This window comes from Macaca thibetana, chromosome 11, assembly GCF_024542745.1.
Source record: "Macaca thibetana thibetana isolate TM-01 chromosome 11, ASM2454274v1, whole genome shotgun sequence".
NCBI lineage: Eukaryota > Metazoa > Chordata > Mammalia > Primates > Cercopithecidae > Macaca > Macaca thibetana.
In genome coordinates this window covers 8,342,021-8,363,665 of record NC_065588.1, presented here as the reverse complement: position 1 = coordinate 8,363,665, position 21,645 = coordinate 8,342,021, and positions in this window count along the sequence as shown.

Genomic DNA, 21,645 nt, shown 5'->3' with positions numbered 1-21,645 from the left:
GAGTAGCTGAGATTACAGGCGCGCGCCACCACGCCCAGCTAATTTTTGTATTTTTAGTAGAGATGGGGTTTCGCCATGTTGGCCTGGCTGGTCTCGAACTCCTGACCTCGTGATCCGTTCGCCTCGGCCTCCCAAAGTGCTGGGATTACGGGCGTGAGTCACTGCGCCTGGCCCATACCCTGGCTTTTTAAACTTTTGTCAAACTACCCTACTTTCTTTCCTTTTTTTTTTTTTTTTTTAATACAGACGGGGTCTCAGTATACTGCCCAGGCTGGTCTTTAATTCCTGGGTTTAAACTATTCTACCGTTTTAGGCCTCCAAAGTGCTGGGATTACAGGCAGGAAACACGGCCCCGGCCTGCTCTCTACTTTATATCACATAAAATAATAGGAGACCCGGCGCGGTGGCTCACGCCTGTAATTCCAACACTTTGGGAGGCCCAGGCCAGGGGATCACTTGAAGTCAAGAACTGGAGACCAGCCTGGCCAACGTGGTGAAACCCCTGTCTCTACTAAAAATACAAAAATTAGCCGAAGGCCGGGCGCGGCGGCTCATGACTGTAATCCCAGCACTTTGGGAGGCCAAGGCGGGCGGATTACAAGGTCAGGAGTTCTAGACCAGCCTGGTCAATATGGTGAAACCCTCGTCTCTACCAAAAATACAAAAATTAGCCAAGCGTGGTGGCGGACGCCTGTAGTCCCGGCTGAGGCAGGAGAATCGCTTGAACCCGGGAAGCGGAGGTTGCAGTGAGCCGAGACCGCGATACTGCACTCCAGCCTGGGAGACGGAGCCAGATTCCGTCTCAAAAAAGAAAAAAAAAAAAAAAAAAAAGGAATTAGCCGGGCATGGTGGCGCGTGCCTGCAATCCCAGCCACTCGGGAGGCCGAGGCAGGAGAATCACTTGAAACCGGGAAGCGGAGGTTGCAGTGAGCTGAGATCTTGCCACTGCACTCCAGCCTGGGAGACAGAGTGAGACACCGTCTCAAAAAAAAAAAAAAAAAAAAAGATAATAAGAATACAAAAATATTACTTGCAAAATATTTGAATTGCCCGCCAAAGACCGCATACTTAAGTTATATGTATATATTAATAATGATATTTATAATATGCCAGGCATTGCACTGATCATTCTGCGTGCGTTATCACATTGATGATTCCAGCAATTTCCTAAAACACTATTATTATACTTATTTTACAGATGAGAAAATTGTGACTTCCAGATACTATGTGTGAGTTCACTTAATTAGTAAGTAGCAAAGTCAGTACTTAAATCCAAATGACTCCAATGCCCAGCTCTTAACCTCTATACCATTGTTCGGAGCCATCAGAATTTAAAGTCATCCTCAAAATTAAAGGCAGTAAACCAAACCAAGCCTTTTCCTCCTCCTCACACTTCCTATATTCAGGATTAAAGATTTATTTTTTCCCCTCTTTGAGGCATTAAATGATTCTCCCACACGCAGATAATTTGGCGGCAAATCTTTCTTGCTACATGTTGGATGTTTTGTTATGTTTCAACCGTTTTTGACATTTCCTATGTATGCAAATTGCTTGAGTGACAGGCAGAAATACAAAAAATGGAAACATAAGGGAAAGATTAGAATCTTTCTGGCAATTTGGAAAAATAAAAAGCTCAAGAAATTATTTGGTTTTTACAAGACATTTTCTGCAGTATTTTTTGTAACTGGAAAATTAGAAAAGACCTAAATATCCAAAATGGGGTGATTTTAAATATATTATGGCACATCTGTACAACAGAGTACTATTTAGCATTTACGAGAATAATTATATTTATCTCTGAAAGGTAGTGAGTGAAGTTATTTTACTTTTTTTTTTTTTTTTTTTTTTGAGACGGAGTCTCGCTCTGTCGCCCAGGCTGGAGTGCAGTGGCCAGATCTCAGCTCACTGCAAGCTCCGCCTCCCGGGTTCCCGCCATTCACCTGCCTCAGCCTCCCGAGTAGCTGGGACCACAGGCGCCGCCACCTCGCCCGGCTAATTTTTTTGTGTTTTTAGTAGAGACGGGGTTTCGCCGTGTTAGCCAGGATGGTCTCGATCTCCTGACCTTGTGATCCGCCCGTCTCGGCCTCCCAAAGTGCTGGGATTACAGGCTTGAGCCACCGCGCCCGGCCAGTTATTTTACTTTTATTATGTTCTTTATCATTTAGATATTTTGCAGTAGGCATACATTATTTTAAAAAACCATTGTTTCATATATCTGACTTATTTGAGTGAGAAAATCATTTTAAAATTTGTATAATGCAATCATATAGTTGCTTTTTAAAATATATATGTTCATGTATATATTTGTGTGCATACCAATACACACATAGAAGATGGATGCACACCAAAGATGTGAGTTTATGGATTATTTTAATTTACTTCATTTTTTACTGTATCTATAATTAGTGTTTGTATAGATTTGCTTATGTAATTTTTCAAATTAAAAGAAACTGATAAGGCTGGTTTGGTCTGGTTTTGCCCGAAGATTGGGGGGAAGCACTTACATTCATTCTCACTTTACTTTCTATTAAGGGGGGTAATATGGAGAAGGATTCAAGTCACTGAAACATGCAAGAAATTAAAATGTAAGGATCCACTCTTCTTTGTAATAAAACATGTTATATAATTATTCATGAGTGTTAATTTACCTTGAGCAAAACTCTTCTTTATAAAATTGGTGACTAATACGCTACAACGCACATTTTGGAAGCATTTATTAGAGACTATGTGTTACATGAAACAAAAATAGTGGTTAAGATTCATGTACAGTATTCAGATCTCAACTTTGAGTCCTAATAATTGTGAGAATTTAGGTAAGTCATTTAACTGCTTTGTGATTCAGTTTCCTCGTCAGTAAAATGGCAGTAATAATAGTACCTATTTCATAATGTTGTGAAGGCATTATGTGACTTCATACGTGTAATGTATTTAGTTAAATGCCTAAGGGAGGAGGAACCTAGAGACTGAGAGGCTTATCAACCAAATGCAATATATATGGACCAAGAGACATGTCCATAAAATACAATATGTAGACCTTTTGGGGGATCCTGATTAGAACAAAGCAACTGGAAAAAATATTATGAGTATTATGAGACAACTGGTAAAATTCCAATACTGAGGGCAATATCAAACAATTATTATATACTTTAGATGCTAATGGAATGACCATTTTTTATGAATATTTATGAATACTAAAGTACTTAGACATGAAATGCCTGAAATTTGCTTCAAAATAATCAAGTAATGGGGGAGAGGGGTACAGATGTTAGATGAAAGATTGACCAAATGTTGCTTTTTACAACAGTTTCTTTAAAATTCTATTCTCTGGGCCAGACATGGTGGCTCTCGCCTGTAATCCCAGCACTCTGGCAGGCCGAGGCAGGTAGATCACCTGAAGTCAGGAGTTCAAGACCACCCTGACCAACATGGAGAAACCCTGTCTCTACAAAAATATGAAAATTAGTTGGGCATGATAGCGGGTGCCTGTAATCCCAGCTACTCGGGAGGCTGAGGCAGGAGAATTGCTTGAACCCGGGAGGTGGAGGTTGCAGTGAGCCGAGATTGTGCCATTGCAATCCAGCCTGGGTGACAGAGTGAGACTGTCTAAAAAAAAAAAAAAAAAATCCCATTTTCTTTACTTTTGCATGTGTTTGAATTCTTACAAGATAAACAATTTTTTAAAATGTACTGTTGGCCGGGCCCGGTGGCTCAGGCCTGTAATCTCAGCACTTTGGGAGGCCGAAGCGGGCGGATCACGAGGTCAGGAGATGGAGACCATCCTGGCTAACGCGGTTGAACCCCATCTCTATAAAAATACAAAAAATTAGCCGGGCGTGGTGGTGGGCGCCTGTAGTCCCAACTACTCGAGAGGCTGAGGCAGGAGAATGGCATGAATCCGGGAGGCGGAGCTTGCAGTGAGCCGAGATCGCGCCACTGCACTCCAGCCTGGGGGACAAAGCGAGACTCTGTCTCAAAAAAAATAAAGTTAAAAAAAAAAAAAGTACTGTTTAGCCCAGCGTGGTGGCTCACGCCTGCAATCCCAACACTTTGGGAGGCCGAGGCGGGCGGATCACGAGGTCAGGAGTTCGAGACCAGCCTGGCCAATATGGCAATACCTCTGTCTTTACTAAAAATACAAAAATTAGCTGGGCGTGGTGGCACGCACCTGTAGCCCCAGTTACTCGGGAGGCTGAGGAAGAAGAATCGCTTGAGCCTGGGAGGCGGAGATTGCAGTAAGCCAAGATCACGCTACTGCACTCCAGCCTGAGCAACAGATTGCAGACTCCATCTCAAAAAATATAAAAATTTAAAAAGATAAATTTATTTATTTATTTATTTATTTATTTTTTTTTTTTTTTTTTTTTTTGAGACGGAGTCTCGCTCTGTCGCCCAGGCTGGAGTGCAGTGGCGCGATCTCGGCTCACTGCAAGCTCCGCCTCCTGGGTTTACGCCATTCTCCTGCCTCAGCCTCCTGAGTAGCTGGGACTACAGGCGCCCGCCACCGCGCCCGGCTAATTTTTTGTATTTTTAGTAGAGACGGGGTTTCACCGTGGTCTCGATCTCCTGACCTTGTGATCCGCCCGCCTCGGCCCCCCAAAGTGCTGGGATTACAGGCGTGAGCCACCGCGCCCGGCTAAAAAGATAAATTTAAAGTACTGTTTAAAAATGCTGGAACATAGGACTATGTGTTTACTATTCATACATGCTTTGTATGTATAATATTACCTAATGTCTGTTTACACCTTTCAGATTACAATATTTTCATTTATACTAGGTCTTTTAGTATTGACACTAAACCCAGGAGGTGAGGAAATGTTACTCCCATTTACAATTGAGACAACTGAACCACAGCCAAGACCTCATCTCCACTCTTCCAGATTCCTGGGGACTTGTGATCAACGGAGTAGGGGGTAGTCTGCAGCCACTAAACACAGAGTTCTGACCTCTTTTAATGGCTGTAGTCGGGTCTATTAGAGAGAAACTAAACCAACATACAAACGATTCATTTAGGAATATTTATCAGACAAACATGAGCTTACATTTGCACCACCAGAAAAATTCTAACTGCTACTTTAAAAGATAATGGGGTCACCATTGACTCTGGAAACTGAAAAAATAAATAAAAAGTAATGGAGGGGGGAATAGAACGCAAGATATTAATCATAAAGGTGAAGTTATCTGTATAGTTTGAATTTCCTTTACATAACTGTTTATTATTTACCGTTTTCTACGCTTTCTTTCTTTTCTTTTTTTTTTTTTTTTTTTTTTTTTTTGAGACAGAGTCTCTTTCTGTCGCCCAGGCTGGAGTGCAGTGGCGCGATCTTGGCTCACTGCAAGCTCCGCCTCCCGGGTTCATGCCATTCTCCTGCCTCAGCCTCCCGAGTAGCTGGCGCCTGCCACAACGCCCGGCAAATTTTTTGTACTTTCAGTAGAGACGAGGTTTCACCGTGTTAGCCAGGATGGTCTCGATCTCCTGACCTCGTGATCCGCCCGCCTCGGCCTCCCAAAGTGCTGGGATTACAGGCGTGAGCCACCGCGCCCGGCTTTTCTACGTTAATTTTCTAGCCTCTACCCAACCTGTTTGATTTCCACTCCCCTAAAAATTAGACTGGTTCCCACAAGGGAACCAGAGATGAAAAACGGGGAGGCGAGGTTGGGAAGCAGGGGCCGGCACATCTCAGCGGTAGAGGCCCAGCCGCTCAACATTCCTGTTCCACCTTAAGAAGCTTCGCCTCTGCCCAAGACAAGCAAGCACTTGGCTCCTCCCACCCCCGTGTCAGCTCCGGCCCGGGAACGTGGGCAAGGCAGGAAAGACGCACTGAATGGAAAGATTGGCGCCAGAGGCAGCAGGTCTCTCCTGCCCCCTACTCCACCGGCGCGGAGAGGAGCGTGTGAAGCAAGGGCCATTGGGGTTGGGTTCCTTTCTGGAGGACCTCAGGGATGAGGACACGTCCTATTGAAACTGGGGGTCGGGTAGGTGGGCCATGGGGCCCATCTTGGGGTGGGTCTTGGGGAGACAGAACTGGCACAGGAGATACACAGCACGCCGCGATCGTTAGCAAAAGTCGTAAGTTTCCCTAGTTCCGGACGCACCTCTTGAAGTCATTTCCAAAAGAGGTGGCAAGTTTTCCATCCTCCGCCCCAATTCCTCATCTTTCTCTTAATTGGCTGGGGTTCGGGTAGGCCCGGCCCAAGATCGCTTGTTGATTGGCTGGGTCGGTAATCTATCACAGGATGACGCACGCGAGGGGTGGTATTTGGGGGAGGAAGTGAGGATTATTTTGGTACCTCCTACCCCAACTACTGATTGGCTGAGATTTGCAGTGATGTAAAACAAGGCATAAAAATGTCCACTAAAGGGAAGAGTCTGTTTGCCATTCTCTCGGGGCAGGGGGAGCTCTGTTAATGTAGAGAAGGACCAAATTGATTGAAACACGGAAATGAGTTTAGAAAGGAATTGAAGGAAAACGAGGGAAATCCGCGGCACCTTCGTTGCCTTCAAGCAAGGTCATTTCCTGCATGGGATCGATGGTTTCCTGTTTACTGCCTCGGAAGTCTGCGTGTACGCTGGCTTTCTGGAATATGCATAATAATTAAATTCTTATGAGTCTTTGGTCCCAGACTTCCCATTTGTTTACGTTACCTAAGAGAATGAATGACACGGAGGAAAGGAAAAGGGTTTCACCCTGCCTTTAGAGAAGGACAGGGAAAACTGAGGTTCTCTAATATTAGAAAGCTGAAGACTGACCCTGGGTCACAGTATTCAAGCAGCTGGGTTACTAAAGAAACCATTCGTGTAATAGTTGGAGAGAGGGGATGCAGGTGAAGAGAACTGTAAAGATTTCTCAGAAGGAAGGGCATTAATCACATACAGAAGCCTTCCTTGATAGAGAACTACATTTTTTTTTTTTTTCCTTTAGACAGGGTCTGGCTCCGTCGCCCAGGCTGAAGCGCGATTTCGGCTCACTGCACCCTCCGGGATTCAAGCGATTCTCCTGTCTCAGCCTCCCGAGTAGCTGGGACTACAGGCGCCCACCACCACGCCCAGCTAATGTTTTTTGTATTTTTAGTAGAGGCGGGGTTTCACCATGTTGGCCAGGCTGGTCTCGAACTCCTGACCTCAAATGATCCGCCCACCTCCCAAAATGCTGGGATTACAGGCGTGAGCCATCGCGCCTTGCCGAGAACTACATCTTATCTCTGGTGCCAGGCAGTGTCAGATACATAGTAGGTAGTCAACTGATGATGTGAACCAAACCAGAGGGAGAAGACCTTTATAAAGTACACTGCTCGGCACGGTGGCTCACGCCTGTAATCCTAGCACTTTGGGAGGCCAAGGCAGGCGGATCACTTGAGGTCAGGATTTGGAGACCAGCCTATTGTGAAACCCAGTCTCTGCTAAAAATGCAAAAATTAGCCGGAAATCGCTTGAATTAGGGAGGCGAGGTTGCGGTGAGCCGAGATCGTGCCTCTGCATTCCAGCCTGGGCAAACAGAGCGAGACTCCGTCTCATAAATAAATAACGCTGGAAAAAATCCTAAAAATGCCGGATTTGAAGTAAATCTGCTTCAGAAACCTACCTGAGTTGCTACCTCCCTGGGAAAATGCTATTTTCCTCCTAACACCTTGAGGCCTTTAAAATTTGAAAGCAGATTTCCCCTCAACCTACCTTCCTGGAGAAATTGAAAAGATAGGTGGGATTAGTGAAAAGATATCCTCTACATTCAGTGAATGGAACAAAAAATGTTTAACCTAGAATCTGAGATAAGAGACTAGGAAGAAATTATTTGAGAACTTGAGAGATATCATCTATACTATGTTAGTTATGGAATCATTTGCTTCCTTAGCATGATATACATTATTTTTTCTAGTCGAGAGTTTTCTTTTTTTAAGACAGAGTCTTGCTCTGTCTGGAGTGCAGTGGTGTGAGCTTGGCTCACTGCAACCTCTGCCTCCCGGGTTCAAGCGATTCTCCTGCCTCAGCTTCCCAAGCAGCTGGGACTACAGGCGTGCTCCACCACGCCCAACTAATTTTGTTTGTATTTTTATTACAGACGGGTTTTCGCCATGTTGGCCAGGATGGTCTCAATCTCTTGACCTCGTGATCCACCCGCCTCGGCCTCCCAAAGTGCTGGGATAACAGGCATGAGCCACTGGGCCCAGCCTAGTCCAGAGTTTTTCTTATAGTTAGAGCTCAATGATGCTTTAGCATTGTGTAAAAACTGCTCTAAACTTGAGGGCAAGAATTTCCCTTTCATATGATAACTATCTCCCTGCCACTGCCCCCCCAACAAGACCCTGCAGGGGCTATTGGTCAAGATTCTGCAACAGGTATTTTCTGCTTATCCAAAGAGATCCTATCTAACGATTCTCTAGGGTCTTCTAGGTCAGGTGGTTTACGAAAGAGTATACCACACTGGCTCTCTAGTATCATCGTGGCAATAGTTTAGGAACAAGGAAAGGAACAGGAGGCAGCTATATTTGCAATAACAAAAATGCCATGGAAAAATTATTACTGGGCGTAAGTAATTCTGGCATAATAAAGTGTATATTACCTATGCCAAAAGAGAGGGGAGATGTTAATATTTTCAAGAATTTTGTTTGAGGGAAAAGCGCACTTTTATTTTTTAGTAGAGTTCCTAGTAATATTAAATAAATTGTGAAAAACATACAAAAAATTATTTTTAGGCTAATAATTTGTACTTACAGCACTGTCACTTTTCCCTGATGATGGGCAATAAGCAAAAGCAGAAATTTTCTTTAGCAGGGGGAACCTAGAGCCCAACATGAAGTCTAAAGAAGGAAAGAACTGGTATTGTTCCTAACCATAGATCTAAGCTCTCTAATTTGTAAAGGGATGGTACCTTGATTGGTAAGAACGTAACACACTGAATCACATAGAACCTGAGGCCTTAGAAAAATCCTCAATTCATGATTCCTCCTGAAGCCTGGCTGCCTGCCCTTCTTAAACAATAGTAATCATGACTTTCTTTCATCCCTGGAAGCCCAAGAAATGAACACGAGGCCTCAAAAGACCAGGGATGAAAGCACCAGGTTGCATTGCCTTTGGCATTTATGGAAAGGAAGAAAAGGCCAGTGGGCTACTGCTCAGTCAGGTATTACATCTGTCAGGGCTGGCTGCAGTAAATAGAAACCACTTAAGTAGGAAAGGCTTTAATACTGGAGCTTAATGTGCTTACAAAATTGTTGGAAGTACTGGAGAAAAGGGGGTTTCTGCTGTATATCAGAAATGGCTCCAAGAATGAGGCTGCTAAACTCAGCCACCAGGAAAGCTTCAGAAAGGTGAGAAATCAAGACTGTATTGCTGAAACTGTTGAGTTCAGGAACACATGCCCCTGCACTGACATGTGTGTGGAAAGAAAAAAAAATTAAAGGAAAAAAAAGGAGAACTTACTGCCCTGGTTGTGATCAAGGAACTGGGCAGCTACTGTTGCTAACACAGCCTCAGCACCTCTCAACAGCCATAAAACGCCGGGCATGGTGGCTCATGCCTCTAATCCCAGCACTTTGGGAGGCTGAGGCAGGCGAATCACCTGAGGTCAGGAGTTCAAGACCAGCCTGGCCAACATGGTGAAACCCCGTCTCCACTAAAAATACAAAAATTAGCCAGGTGTGGTGGCGGGCACCTGTAATCACAGCTACTTGGGAGGCTGAGGCAGAAGAATCATTTGAACCTGGGAGGCAGAGGTGGCACTGAGCCGAGATCTTGGCACTGCACTCCACACTCCAGCCTGGGTGACAAAGCGAGACTCCCTCCCAAAAAAAAACAAAAAAACAAAAAAAGGCCGTGGAACTAGTGAATAGACATTGGAACACTGCTGCAGAAAATCCCAACATCCCATGACTCTGCTGACCAGTAGCAACAGCCAAAGTGGCCAGCAGCTGGCCCCAGCCTGGCTTCCACTTTTCAAGTTTCTTATGTGTGCAAATTATTGATAGGTCCACAATTTACAACTACAATGCTAGTTGCGAAAAAATCTGGAAAATATACTTTTTGGTTTTCCAGTCTCTGCAGAGGAAGGTGTATAAAGGAAATAGAACATGGGTCACCCATATCCTCTACAAGAATATATAGATCTACATTTAAAAGATTTCCCTCCAGGGCGTGGTGGCTCATGCCTGTATTCCTAGCTACTCAGAAGACTGAAGTGGGAGGATTGCTTGAGCCTGGGAGGTCGAGGCTGCAGCGGAGCCATGTATGTTCCACTGCACTCCACCCTGGGTGACAAAGTGGACCCTGTCTCAATAAATAAATAAGGCGGGCTGGGTGACTCACAGCGGTGTGGTCCCAGCTACACAGCAGGCTGAGGTGGGAGCATCACTACTGCACTCCAGCCTGGGCAACAGAGCAAGGTCTTGTCTCAAAAAGAAGAAAAGAAAGAAAGAAAGAAGAAAACCACAGATTTTCTTAGTAACAAATAGAACGTAGAATGAAACAAAAGGATCTTGAACCAGAAGCAGCATAAGAATGAAGCAAAAGTCTGTTCTAAACTTTTTCATTTTATGAACCAGTGGGGAAATATGAGAGAACACAGAACTTTTTATATTTTCAAGTAAAGACATTAATTACTAACTACAGTCTACTATGCCCATCATTTTATAAAAGAATCAACGTTTTAATATTAATTAAAACCTTCCACCAGAAAGATAGGAAGGTGATAGTCTCAGGGCTGGGTGCAGTGGCTCACGCCCATAATCCCAGCACTTTGGGAGGGGGAGGATTGCTTGAGCTCAGGAATTCGAGACCAGTCTAAGAAACATGGCGAGACTTGTCTTTACAAAAAAATACAGTTTAACAAAAAATTAGCTAGGTGTGGTGCTGATGCCTGTCCTTCCGGCTACTTGGCCAACTGGGTTAGGAGGATCGCTTCAGCCCGGAAGTTCACACCACTGCACTCCAGCCTGGGCGACACAGCAATACCGCCCCCCAAAAAAATTAAAATTAAAAAAGGAAAGTTTCAGTCTCAGAATTTAATAACTAAATACATTTAACATCAAGAAAAATACTACTTTATCCTGTCCTTTCTGAGTGAACACTTTGGCCAGTATGGCAGGGCTCTGACGCCACTAAGGTAATGTGAGATCTCTGCCATAGTAAGGAGAAAGCTTAGCTTCTTGCCCAGCCTGCTTCAGACTTACTGAGCAATTTTGAACAATTCACTTGACCACTGGGCCTTCATTTATAACTAATTAAAATTAGTACTACAAATAAATATTAGTATTTAAGAAGAGGGAAGGGGCTGGGCGCAGTGGCTCATGCCTGTAATCCCAGCACTTTGGGAGGCCAAGATGGGTGGATCACCCGAGGTCAGGAGTTCACATCCAACCTGATCAAGATGGTGAAACCCTCTCTTTACCAAAAATACAAAAATTAGCCGGGCTTGGTGGCAGCGCCTGTAATCCCAGCTACTTGTGAGGCTGAGGCTGGAGAATCGCTTGAACCTGGGAGGTGGAGATTGCAGTGAGCCGAGGCCACGCCATTGTACTCCATCCTGGGTGACAGAGCGAGACTCTGTCTCAAAACAAACAAACAAAAAAAGAAATTATGGGCCGGGCGCAGTGGCTTATGCCTGTAATCCCAGCACTTTGGGAGGCTGAAGCGGGCAGATCACAAGGTCGGGAGTTCAAGACTAGCCTGGCAAACATGGTGAAACCCCATCTCTACTAAAAAATACAAAAATTAGCTGGGCATGGTGGCGCACGTCTGTAATCCCAGCTACTTGGGAGGCTGAGGCAGGAGAATCTCTTGAATCCGGCAGGCAGAGGTTGCAGTGAGCCGAGATCAAACCACTGCACTCCAGCCTGGGCAACACAGCAAGACTCCGTCTCAAAAAAAAAAAAAAATTATGCCAGATGTATTCCTTTTTTCCACAAGTTTCTCCCAAGATAAGTTTTTGGGCTTCCCTAATAATTAGCGTAGGATCAAAGACTATTCCCAATTGACGGCTTTTATGTTTGTGCCACCTTCTCCTAGAAGGCAGGGACATCTTTCCAGGTCTCCACAGCGCCTACCTCCTATAGTGATTATAAAATGAATGTATGTTGAATTGAATTGAGGGGAAACTGGCACAAATTAACACGTCAGTCTTTTTTCTTAATTAAAAAACTTTACATGCCAAAAAATGTTCAATTGAATGATTGTTTTTACAAAGTGAATGAGCATCCAAACTGAGTTACACAACACATCCCATAAGCCCTTGCATCCCTTCCATCACAACCTCCCAAAAGGTGATCGCAATCTAGATTTATGACACCATAGGTTGGCTGTGCCTGTTTTTGACCTTTCTATAAATTAAATAATTCAATATGTTCTCTTTTGCAACTGGTTTCTTTCAACTTTGTGAGATTTATTCACATGGTTACATGTGGCTGTAGTATACTCACTATTTTATTATTTTATTTTATTATTATTATTTTTTGAGACGGAGTCTCGCTCTGATGCCCAGGCTGGAGTGCAATGGTGCAATCTCAGCTCGCTGCAACCTCTGCCTCCTGGTTCAAGCGATTCTCATGCCTCAGTTTCCCAAGTAACTGGGATTACAGATGCCCACCACCACACCTGGCTAATTTTTGTAATTTTAGTAGAGACGGGGTTTCACTGTATTGGCCAGGCTGGTCTCGAACTCCTGACTTTGTGATCCGCCCACCTCTGCCCCACAAAGTGCTGGGATTACAGACTTGAGCCACCGCACTCAGCCTATTTTATTTTGTAAAGACCGGGTCTCACTTTGTTGCCCGGACTGGAGTGTAGTGGCATGATCACAGCTCACTGTAGCCCCAATTTCCCGGGCTGAAGCGATTCTCCTACCTCAGCCTTTCAGGTAGCTGGGACTACAATTGCGTCTTCACTCATTGCTACATAATAAATAGTCCATTTTATGAATATACCACAACATATTTCTCCTTTCTCCTGTTAATGGATATTTGGATTATTTCCAGTTTGGAGCTGTTATGAATACTGCTGAGATTAACATTTTAGCACCTACTTTCTGGTGAACATATGTATGCATTTCTGTTGAGTGTAAACCTAGGAGTGGAATTGTTGGATCATGGAGTAGGCATATGTTCTAATAAATATTGACAAACAGTTTATGAATTTATACCCCATTAACAAACGTGTGAGAGTTCTAAACATTCCATATTCCCCAGGTTTGGCATTCACTTCCTTTTTTCTCCACATACCCCGCCCGCCCCCGCCCCCCCCACACACACACGTTTGTTTTAGCCATTGTGGTGGGCAAGAACTGGTATCTCATGTAGGTTTAATTTGAAGTTCCCTGATGACCAATTCAGTTGCATGCTTTTTGATGTGTTCATTGTTGACTGGAATATCCTCATTTGAGAAGTGCAGTATAGACCCTTTCAATAGCCCTTGTTTGCTATTGACTTATCAACCCTTTACTGAAGGCCGAACTGTCATGGTGAGGCTCCAGGTAATTCCAAGGTAAGCCTTACCCTTGGGCTACGGGAGACCAATCTCTCCAAAACATCTTCTGCTCTCTGCAGGGGCCTTACCCTGGATGGCACCAATGGGGCAGCAGGGGATGATCTTTATTACTCCTAACCCCAAAACTCTAGAGAGTCTTTTCTAGGAGGTGGAGAGAACAACTGCGGGGCTTTTCATCCAAAAAGAGTTCGTGAGTCCGAAAGAACTGGTAACCGGATATCGCCCTGAGACTTCTTCCCAGCCTAGCCAGTCAGCTCGAGGCGGTTGATAGCCGCGGTAGATAGGGGCTCGGGTATCTCTTAAAGCATAAATGTTCACACCCTCCTAACGGCGGCGCCAAGAGTGGTGGGGCCCAAAACTGTTTCCCCTTAAAGAGTTCCCTCGCCCGGGTCTCAGGAAGACGCCCGAGGGGGCGCTCGGAGGGATCCCCAGCAGCCGCCAGGGCTGGACCGTTTGGTGCGCAGGTGAGAAGCTGGGAGCGGCCGGACAACCCCGACCGCGAGCGGGACCCCTGCTCGGACCGCAGGTGGGTGCTTGTCTTGCTTACGGAGGGCGCCTGATGAACCGAGTCACGTTTTGCGACCACATTAACGGACCATTCAAAGTCGAATGCTAGGCCGTTCGAGGCAGTTAGTGCGTCCCAACGGCTGCGGGCGGGGCCGGCGGGAGCGCAGCTGTCACCGCCTGGCGCGGCGGCGGCCTTGGTCCAGCGCAGAGGCGCAGCTGCCCGGGAGGTGCGCTGCTGAGCGCAGCCGGGGGGCCCAACCGCAGTCGCGGGGTCTGGGGAGGTGGATGCGCCGCGCAGTCCCTGCGGCCAAGGGGTGCGAGAATGAGGACCCAAGCTGGGGGTCGAGTAGAGGTGGGCGGCTACTCGGAGGTGGGTCGGGCTAAGAGAGAAGTGTCCTGAGGCTCTGGGAAACTAGCCTTGGACCCTTGGAGAAGCGATTTGTGATTTACTGAGCACTTACTATGTCCTGGGCTCCGCTGTTGGTGCTGGGATCCCACAGCTAAGGAAGCCAGCCGCCCCAGCCCTTCCCCTCCTGGACTGTATATTTTAGGGAAAAGATAGACGAGAAAACGCATAGATATGTAACAGTGCCATAAATCTTCATGAAGAAAAATGTAGTAGGGCTAGGAAGTGGGGAGGAGACTGTAAAATTGTAAGCGGAGAAGGGGTCGGTCTGAGAGGCCTTTGTGAGGAAGTCTTTTGGCAGGAGACCTGAAATGAAGTGAGGGAGCCTTCGGAGCATGATCCAGGAGGAGGGAACTGGATTCCGGAGGCGGAACTACCTTGGCCTTGAAAGATACTACCAGGTGTTTAAGTGCTGTGCGGGTGGATCAGTTTTGTAGATTTGTGCAAGATGAAAATTGGAACTGTCTTAGGAAATTATGGATCATTCATTTATTCAGTGCTGGATTAATTCAGTGATTTATATCTGAAGTGTGAGAGAATGGGAGTAAGGCCAAGTGCCCTTGGCAAAATACTGTTATTAGTTTTGTCCCAGTTTAATACACAGACCGAATTTAGAATTTCCATTGTTTTTTGTTTGTTTGTTTTTTCTGAGACGGAACCTCGCTCTGTCGCCCAAGCTGGAGTACAGTGGTGCGATCTCCGCTCACCACAACCTCTGCCTCCCGGGTTGAAGCAATTCTCTGCCTCAGCCTCCCGAGTAGCTGGGTTTACAGGTGCCCGCCACCACACCCAGCTAATTTTTGTGTTTTTAGTACAGACAGGGTTTCACCATCTTGGCCAGGCTGGTCTTGAACTGCTGACCTCATGATCCACCTCCCTTGGCCTCCCAAAGTGCTGGGATTACAGGCGTGAGCCTCCGGGCCCGCCCTTCACTGATTTTTTTTAAAAAAAGAGTTAATCTAGGCCGGGCGCGGTGGCTCAAGCCTGTAATCCCAGCACTTTGGGAGGCCGAGAAGGGTGGATCACGAGGTCAGGAGATCGAGACTATCCTGGCTAACATGGTGAAACCCCGTCTCTACTAAAAATACAAAAAACTAGCCGGGCGTGGTGGCGGGCACCTGTAGTCTCAGCTACTTGGGAGGCTGAGGCGGGAGAATGGCGTGAACCCGGGAGGCAGAGCTTGCAGTGAGCCGAGATCACGCCACTGCACTCCAGCCTGGGAGACACAGCGAGACTCCGTCTCAAAAAAAAAAAAAAAAAAAGAGTTACTCTGAGCCGGGCGCAGTGGCTCACCTGTAATCAATGCCAGAACTTTGGGAGGCCGAGATGGGCGGATCACAAGGTCAGGAGTTTGAGACCAGCCTGACCAACATGGAGAAACCCCATCTCTACTAAAAATACAGAAATTAGCCGGGCGTGGTGGCGGGCACCTGTAATCCCAGCTACTTGGTAGGCTGAGGCGGGAGAATCGCTTGAACCCGGGAGGCAGAGGTTGCGGTGAGCCGAGATCACACCATTGCTCTCCATCCTGGGCAACAAGAGCAAAACTCCTGAAAACTTCTGAAAACTCCACCGCGCCCAGCCGATGCCATGCTCTTAAAAGGAAAAGGTGTCAAGGCTCAAATTGAAAAATGTATTCGAGAAGTCAATGAGCAGTTAGATGTCACAACTAGTGAATATGAAAAGGAAAAGCTGAACGGCTGGCAACACTTTCAGATGGAGTAGCTGTGCTGAAGGTTGTTGGGACAAGTGATGTTGAAGTGAATGAAAAGAAAGAGTTACAGATGCCCTTAATGCTACAGCTTTGCTGTTGAAGAAGGCATTGTTTTGGGAGGGGGTTGTGCCCTGCTTTGGTGCATTCCAGCCTTGGACTCATGGACTCCAGCTAATGAAGATCAAAAAATTGGTATAGAAATTATTAAAAGAACACTCAAAATTCCAGCAATGACCATTGCTAAGAATGCAGATGTTGAAGGATCTTTGATAGCTGAGAAAATTATGCGAATTTCCTCAGAAGTTGGTTATGATGCTGTGGTTAGAGGTTTTGTGAATATGGTGGAAAAAGGAATTATTGACCCAATAAAGTTTGTGAGAACTGCTTTATCGGATGCTGGACAGCAGTCTCATCTGGGGAAAGACTGTGGGTAATGGAAGAAAGATTTCTGCCAGGCGGCGGCAGGGCGTGTGCGCGTAGAGGCAGGTCGTCCTCGGCGAGTGAGGGTGTTTTACATTTTATATGGCAAGGTAAACCACATTAAATCACATGATTTTATGACAGCAAGATCACCTAATCCAATCCCTGCTCATTTTGCAGATGGGGAAACTGCCAGTTGGTGTCAGAGGAACAACTCAAAATATACCAGAGACGTTTTTACCTTACCTTCAGCTGTCTCTCCCTTATTTGATAAAATGCTTCTCACAAGCTACTGAATGAGTGGAATGAGCTTTGTTGGAGATCCCAGAATTGAGTCAATCTAAAACATCATTAGAATTATACGAAGTTTCACTTTATTCCACAAGTATTTTTTTAGAGTGCCCATTGGCCAGGGGTCTAAATCACAGCCTTTTCCATCAAGGAGCTTAAGTAGATGGAGGGAATGAATAACTAGCCAATTACAATTTAGCGGAAGCAGTACCTTGAAGAGAAATTGGAGAGGGAGTCAATTCCTAGGATAGCAGAGAGATGGACAACAGACAGCATGTGAATATTAAAACTGATGTCAGATATCAAATTGGTTGGTCAGGGTTATGTTGATAATCCCAATACCTCCCATCTGCCTAAACTTTTCTTGTCTTGATGTGTAATAGATGTAAGTGGTGGTGGGAGAGACTATTGCAGCCAGTAGACTTGGTACATTCCCAAAATCTTTTTATTCGTAAGTAATTACTATTTGCCATTTGTGGCCTTTTGTGCTTTAATATTATCAAAAACAATAAGGATGATAAAATATGTATGATCAGCATTGTAATTGCAAACAGGCCTCGGTAATAATCATACGCAACTGGTTTTGAGGGAATTTCCTTGAAAAGAACCATGGCTATACAGGTGTGAAGAGTAATGTAGAGTAATATATGAATATACACAATAATAACTATTCTTTTTTTTTTTTTTGAAACGGAGTCTCACTCTTGTCGCCCAGGCTGGAATGCAGTGGTGTGATCTTGGCTCACTGCAATCTCTGCCTCCCAGGTTCAAGCGATTCTCCTGCCTCAGCCTCCCAAGTGGCTGGGACTACAGGTGCATGCCACCACATCGCCTACTTATTTTTTTGGAATTTGAGTGGAGATGGGGCTTCACCATGTTAGCCAGGATAGTCTCAATCTCCTGACCTCATGATCCTCCCGTCTCGGCCTCCCAAAGTGCTGGTATTACAGGCATGAGTCACCGCACCTGGCCAATTTTGGTATTTTTAGTAGAGACAGGGTTTCACTGTGTTGGCCAGGCTGGTCTGGAACTCCTGACCTCAGGTGATCCACCCTCCTTAGCCTCCCAAAGTGCTGAGATTATAGGCGTGAGCCACCACGCCTGGCTAATAATAACTATTCTTATAGAGCAGACTATAGAGTGTAACTGTCATTGTACTTGCATACTCTTTGTTAAATTATTTTTTCTATTCTTTTATGTTTTATTTATTTATTTATTTATTTATTTATTTTGAGACAGAGTTTCTTTTTGCCCAGGCTGAAGTGCAACGGGGCAATCTCAGCTCACTGCAACTTGCACCTCCTGGGTTCAAGCAATTCTCCTGCCCTAGCCTTCCGAGTAGCTTGGATTACAGTCATGCACCACCATGCCCAGGTATTTTTGTATTACTAGTAGAGGCTGGGTTTCACCATGTTGGCCTGGCTGGTCTCGAACTCCTAACCTCAGGTGATCTGCCTGCCTTGACCTCCCAAAGTGCTGGAATTACAGGTGTGAGCCACCACGCCCGTGCTATACTTGCATACTCTGAAAAGACTCACAAAAGGTATTAAGCAACATATGAGCCTTTGGAATGGGTTGGAAGGTAGGATAGACAGCATCTGGTGGTTAAATTACATAATGCCTAAAATGAAGGATTTGCCACATGTGATCACCTCTGGGAAGACTTTCACTAAGCTTGTTTTCTGGGAACTCACTGGCATCTTAAATGCCTTGCACCTCAAACTCTCAGATTTTTTCCTGAACATTTTAATAGACATACTTAGAGAAGCAGAGCATACTTAGTCAAGGGAAGCAGTTCCTCTTCTTTTGCACATTTTCCAAAATATGTATCTTTTGGAAACCCCATATCTTTTGGAAAATCTAAGAAGTCAATACTTTTTTTTTTTTTTTTTGAGACGGAGTCTCGCTCTGCCGCCCAGGCTGGAGTGCAGTGGCCGGATCTCAGCTCACTGCAAGCTCCGCCTCCCAGGTTCACGCCATTCTCCTGCCTCAGCCTCCCAAGTAGCTGGGACTACAGGTGTCCGCCACCTCGCCCGGCTAGTTTTTTGTATTTTTTAGTAGAGACGGGGTTTCACTGTGTTAGCCAGGATGGTCTCGATCTCCTGACCTCGTGATCCGCCCATCTCGGCCTCCCAAAGTGCTGGGATTACAGGCTTGAGCCACCGCGCCCAGCCAGTCAATACATTTTTAAAGATGATAGGTTTATATGACACTTGTTATTATGTTTTATATATAATATATTATGTTGTATATTATATATTATTAATATTATATATAAACAATACTTGTTATTTATTATATATAAATAATGTTTATTATTTATATATTTACATTTATATATAATATTAATACATAACATTATATAATTATTAATATATTATATATTATTATATTATATATTATGTTATATATTATGATATATTCTGTATTATGTTATATATATTATGTTACATATATATTATGTTATATATGACAATATGACTATTTTGGAAGGACTTTAGAGGAAGCACTGTAAAAGCAAGATATGAGGCCAGGAGCGGTGGCTCATGATTGCAATCTCAGCTCTTAGGGAGGCAGAAGTGGGAGGAGAGCTTGAGCCCAGGAGTTCGAGACCTGCCTGGCCTATATAACAAGACTCCATTCTCCACATAAAGGAAAACATCATAATAATAATAAAGAAAAAAAATAAAGCAAGATATGAGACACAGAAATTAGTCAAAGAACGATCCCCTTTTTTGGGTGTTTATTCCTGTACCAACCAAGAAGGAAGCTGCTGTGCCCCCTACCCCCAATCCCAGCTCCCCACCCAACTCCCCCTACTGCAGAGTCTGGCTATGCCTCCCGTACTTAGTTAACAATTAGATTTTACTACTTAAGACTAGAAGTTACTTGGTTTTTTTTGTTTGTGTGTTTTCTTTTGAGATGGAGTCTCACTCTGTCACCCAGGCTGGAGTGCAGTGGTGCAAAATCTCAGCTCGCTGCAACCTCCACCTCCGGGATTCAAACAATTCTCCTGCCTCAGCCTCCTGAGTAGCTGGGACTACAAGTGCACACCACGATCCACCTCCTAGGCTCAAGCAATTCTCTTGCCTCAGCCTCCAGAGGAGCTGGGATTACTGATGTGTGCCACCACAGCCCTGCTAATTTTTGTATTTTTAATAGAGACTGGGTTTTGCCATGTTGGCCAGGCTGGTCTCAAACTCCTGACCTCAGGTGATCCACCCACCTCTGCCTCCCAAAGTGCTGGGATTACAGGTGTGAGCCAGAACGCCCGTTTGTACAACTGAAACGCACCAATTCCCAACCCAAACACTACTACATAAAGTTAACAATACTTAAATGCTGATGTGAAGTCAAAAAATCTTATGTCACATGATAAAAGAAAGGAAATAAAATGAAGGTATTTTCTTTTTTTTTTTTTTTTTTTGACACAGTTTCGCAGTTATTGCCCAGGCTATAGTGCAATAGCACAATCTCGACTCACCACAACCTCCGCCTCCTGGGTTCAAGCAACTCTCTTGCCTCAGCCTCCCAAGTAGCTGGGATTATAGGCATGCGCCACCACGCCCGGCTGATTTTGTATTTTTAGTAGAGATGGGGTTTCTCCATGTTGGTCAGGCTGGTCTTGACCTCCCGACATCAGGTGATTCGCCCGTCTCAGCCTCCCAAAGTGCTGGGATTACAGGCATGACCCACAACACCCAGCCTCAATGGAGATATTTTCTTAGTACAAGTGTATACATGCACAAACATGTTTTTAACAAAAAAAAGGAGGAAATACTCATAACAATTACAGTCTTCATATCTGCAGCTGGTCACGTGATCGTAGCTGGTATTGATGACTACCTTCTCTTTTTCCCTCACCCCCCATCCCGAGACAGGGTCTTGCTGTGTCACCCAGGCTGGAGTACAGTGGCACGACCTCGGCTCACTGCACACTCCACCTCCTGGGTTCAAGCAATTCTCCTGCCTCAGCCTCCCGAGTAGCTGGGATTACAGGTGCCCACCACCACACCTGGCTAATTTTTGTATTTTTAGTAGACTTGGGGTTTCATCGTGTTGGCCAGGCTGGTCTCAAACTCCTGACCTTGTGATCTACCTGCCTTGTCCTCCCAAAGTGCTGGGATTACAGGCGTAAGCCACCGCACGCAGCCAACTACCTTCTACTACCCATTCTGTATTCCCTGTGACTTCAGCAAGCACCTCAGCAGGTCATCGTTTTCTTCCAGTGGACTGACCCAAACCTTCATTCTTGAAGGGTCTAGGTCATTTGTAGTTCTCCCTGGATTGGGCTGTTGTAGTTTCCCATTGACCTTAATCACAGGGCATGATAATACTAAGGGACGCCCTAATGAATCTCCTGTATTCCATGCGTACTCTTCCTTACCTCCATTGTGGTGGAGTAGTAGACTAATTTCATCTTAATAGTACAGGTGAATCATCCCAGCCAATACTGTGACTCCCTTCTTAGCCTGTTGACTTAAAGGTAGAAGGAGTCCAAAGTGTCCAGGTGGCAATCTTCCAGTTTAATGGAATCGTTGTGTCTCCTGGCAGCAACATTCCTCCCTCTGGAACTAAGACTTCTAGGCCAGCAGAAGGCCTAGAAGACAGGCCTATTGTGGGGACAGGAAGCAAAAATTTTGCTAGTGGATCACTAGCGGCGACAGTGAGTGGTGCCACTTCCACTTCCACACCTTGATTCCTGGACCCGTGAATCCTGGCTATGGGAGAAAGAGTACCATATACTGGATGCTGATTCAGAGCATACATGGCCTTCTGGTGAACTTTGCCCCAGCCCTGCAAAGTATTGTCACTTAGTTGGCATTGTAATTCTGACTT